This window comes from Rutilus rutilus, assembly GCF_951802725.1.
Source record: "Rutilus rutilus genome assembly, chromosome: 3".
Lineage (NCBI taxonomy): Eukaryota > Metazoa > Chordata > Actinopteri > Cypriniformes > Leuciscidae > Rutilus > Rutilus rutilus.
This window is the reverse complement of record NC_140211.1, coordinates 4,565,799-4,569,527: the sequence shown is the minus strand read 5'-3', so window position 1 is coordinate 4,569,527 and position 3,729 is coordinate 4,565,799. Positions and strand designations below refer to the sequence as shown.

At 35.8% G+C, this 3,729-nt stretch overlaps 1 long non-coding RNA gene across 1 annotated transcript; it reads right to left on the bottom strand.

Moving 5' to 3' along the window:
- Positions 1-203: 203 nt before the first annotated feature.
- LOC311287697 lies at positions 204-3,292 on the bottom strand. Its single transcript, XR_014626782.1, has 4 exons — positions 2,496-3,292; positions 1,749-1,840; positions 1,400-1,430; positions 204-1,105 (listed from the first exon to the last, which is right to left on the bottom strand). It is a non-coding gene; the product is annotated as an uncharacterized lncRNA (long non-coding RNA).
- Between the last annotated feature and the right edge of the window lie 437 nt (positions 3,293-3,729).

The window sequence follows — 3,729 nt, the reverse complement described above, 5'->3', positions numbered from 1 at the left end:
TCTGTAAAGACCATATATATATATATATATATATATATATATATATATATATATATATTTATATTTATATATATATATAGGCTATATATATATATATATATATATATATATGTATGTATGTATGTATGTATGTATGTGGCAATTAAATTGAATGCCTGAAGAATTTCAAGAAATATACAGAATCAAAACTCCAGAGTAAGTGGTTCATTTAAAGGACAAATAGAGTTTATCCAAGATCATAGAGAACCAGAGATAACATGCAAATATTTGCTAATCAAAAATTAAATCATTCAAATTAAATCATTCAAAAACCCTTATGACAACCAGAGTAATTTAACCACATATTACAAACTCAGTGTAAAAAAAGAAAGTACATTTGACCTCATTTTCGTCACTATTTTCTGATAAGAGAAAAGCTCTGCTGTAATGTGAGAGTTTCTAGCCCTGAAATCATCAGATCTACAGTAGACAATCCCAGAATATGTAAACTTCTATAATTCAGAATTCACTGCTTTCAAAGACTGAACACTTTCTGCAGGATTTTATACATCATTTAATGCACACATTTAAAGATTTCAGTTTAGAGTATTATTGATAATAATACCAGACAGATCAGTTCAATCATTCAACTAATTTGTCAATATATTCTTTGGCATGTTTAATTTCTTTCAGATTCTCCTGAAATTGATCAGCTGTTTTTCTCATCTGAGGAATCAATTGTGACTCGTCTTGTTTATTGATTCTGTAACCATCAAGCTCTAGTAATAGAGGATCGATTCTGCCTTTTAGTTCCTCATGCGGTTTGAGAGGTTTGGCAATTTTCCCCATGTCTGCGGATCTCACTCTTCTCAGTATTTCATTATTTTGAACAGAATCCTTCTTCATCTGCTGAATCTCTTTTACTGTGTTATAAATTGCTCTCAGATGTTGAATCATTGGGTTGGTTGAAGTCAAACCCAAACTCAGTATGTCTGCGATTCCTTTTGCTGATTCTGTTTTAGTGATGTTGTTCAATTTATCAGTGAGAGTTTGATGATTTTTCTGAAATTCTGTGTTCAGTTCCTTAATGCTTTCTTGCAGTTCCTTACAAAGATCTTCAGGTTCCCTGAAATATCAAAACATTTTTCATAAGTAGACAGCACTGGATATTTGTTTTGTCAGTTTTATGGTTTAACAGCCAAATGCACATATTATATTAACCATTATGCACATTGTAATTGTCATGCTGTACTTTTGCACTATAGCAAACTAACAACACTATAAAACTCCACAATAAAGGCTCCTTTGTTAACATTAGTTAATTCATTGTCTAATAGAGGCTGTGTTCTAGTTTTAATGTCCTTCTATTGTTTTAAGTATAAAGTTAATAAAGTTAAAGCTTTGAACAAGAAACACTTACTGAGACATCTCGTCTGGTCGATTCACTTCACCTGTATCAGACATTAAGCATTTTCACAGATTACTCTAATAATTCATAACTAGCAATATATATAGTGCTGCAATAGAAGTAATGTGTGTGTATTTATTGTAGTTGAATGTCACTTTCTTTGTTCTGCATTGGATCTATGTAATATATATATATATATATATAAAATATTTCACTGCTTGTACACTTGTGTCAATCACATGAGAATAAAGTAAAGTAAATCTCATTAATGTCAGAAAATTAAAGAATTTCAATGTAATTAATCCATGATGCCAAGATAAAAACCATGGCTCATAAACTGCTAAATGAAATGGAGACTCACGCTGGACTGAAGGATGATGTCAAACACTGTGATCAGAGACACTGCTTGATAAGGTCACCAGTCTGTGTGTGTGTTCAGATCTGTCAAACACACTGAGAAAAATCACCATGAGAAAAACATCTACAATTCAAAAGTTATCAGTCTTTATTTCTCCTGCTGAAGCAACAAGATGTAACAAGCAACGGCACACCTACTGTACATGAGCCAATGAGCCTTCATCACACATCATCTCACACCCTGATGAAGGCTCATTGGCTCATGTACAGTAGGTGTGCCGTTGCTTGTTACATCTTGTTGCTTCAGCAGGAGAAATAAAGACTGATAACTTTTGAATTGTAGATGTTTTTCTCAGCACCTGTTTTTAAAATCGTATATTTTCTAAAATTACTCGAGTGCCTTGGATTGTTTTTTCTGAAGAGTGGAACCATCCCTAAACCCAAAGAGCACCGAGATACTGAAGTTACACAGCACTTCTTTATTTAAAACCACACACTGTCTGTACGCTTTTCTTTCCAAATCATTTGTTGTTTTTGAAAATATCCTATTAGTTTATCATTTTGAATTAAAATGTTTATTTTGAACTAATCAATTAACTAAATTAATTCATGCAGTTTTATTGAAGTCGCATAATTTCTAAAAACAACACTAGTTAAATAAATAAACAACTAATATATATATCCATCTGTGTGAAATAGGAATATAATCATAATTTGCTATAAATAAAGAAGTATGAATATTCTTGCCCACCTGGAGTGAGTGAAGAGCGTCTGAAGAGGGATTCGCTCCGACTGAAATACTGATCGTATTTATATGCTCCGTTTATTTTCCCAAGAGTTTCGTTTCAAAATGAGTTTAAGGAACAAAAGACTTTCACATCTCTATAATGGTCAACTATTGCAAAACTATCCGGTTCCTCTTTTGCCTTTGGGTGGTTCTCTGGAAACGGTTTATTTTCTCTTTCACTGTATGCCAAGTTTTCCAGCAAACTCCTTCAGTGTGTCCTGAAATATTCTGGTAGTTTTTCTTATTATACTGATGAATATCAGTGTGTCTGATCTGATCTTGTTTTGTTGTTGTTGCAAGTCAAGTCTTGTCACCTTTATATATATAGAGCTTTTAACAAAGCCGCTTTACAGTAATAACAGGAAATTAATGCAACAATGATTGTTTGGTCGCCTGAGAACGCACTCTTTTAAACAGGTTTCAAAGTGCAAGTTTTTGAAAACCATAACGTTATCATCTCTGAGTCAACTTCAAAACGTGAATCTGTGAAAATGGTGACGCCATGCACATGCATGCATTTGAATGCACAAATAGGGCCTATATATTATATAAGGGGTTTTATTGAACAATGCCCTCATTGGGAGTTGACCTGGTAGGGAAGCATCCGTTGTTAGCGTTACACAACGACAAGAAGACTCCAGCACTGGGCCTTGGGCGAGGAACCAAGGTTTCTTCCACATGACTAAGGCACGTGGGCATCGCCGCATGACCTTGATCATGCAAAACGGATTTCCGCTCGGAGAAAACCCCTTGGTCCTGAGCCACCACTGCAGGGGTCTCATGTACAGGAGGCCAAACGTGATTACATTGGACGCAGCTGCCATGAGACCCATAAAGACAATAAAGTAACGGCTGTAAAACCCTGACTCCCTGCTGGGAGGAGAAACCCTTTCTATAGCCTCCTTTCGTAGAAGAGTCTGTACTTCTTGCTCCACAACCAGAGCCTGCTCAGTGTCCACCACTATAGGGAGGACCCCTAGAAATCTGGGCGGTCGAGAACCGAAATGAATTCTGTAACCCTTGTCTATTGTGAGCAGGACCCAGCGAGATATATTTGGCAGTAGCTTCCACGTTGCCAGAAAATCTACTAAGGGAACCAGTATCTCAAGACTGGCCTCTGGTTTTGGTCGAGCAGCCACTTTAACGGTGAAACTGTAGGGAACAACCAGCCTACTGTTCTGGCCGTCTCCTTGGTGGC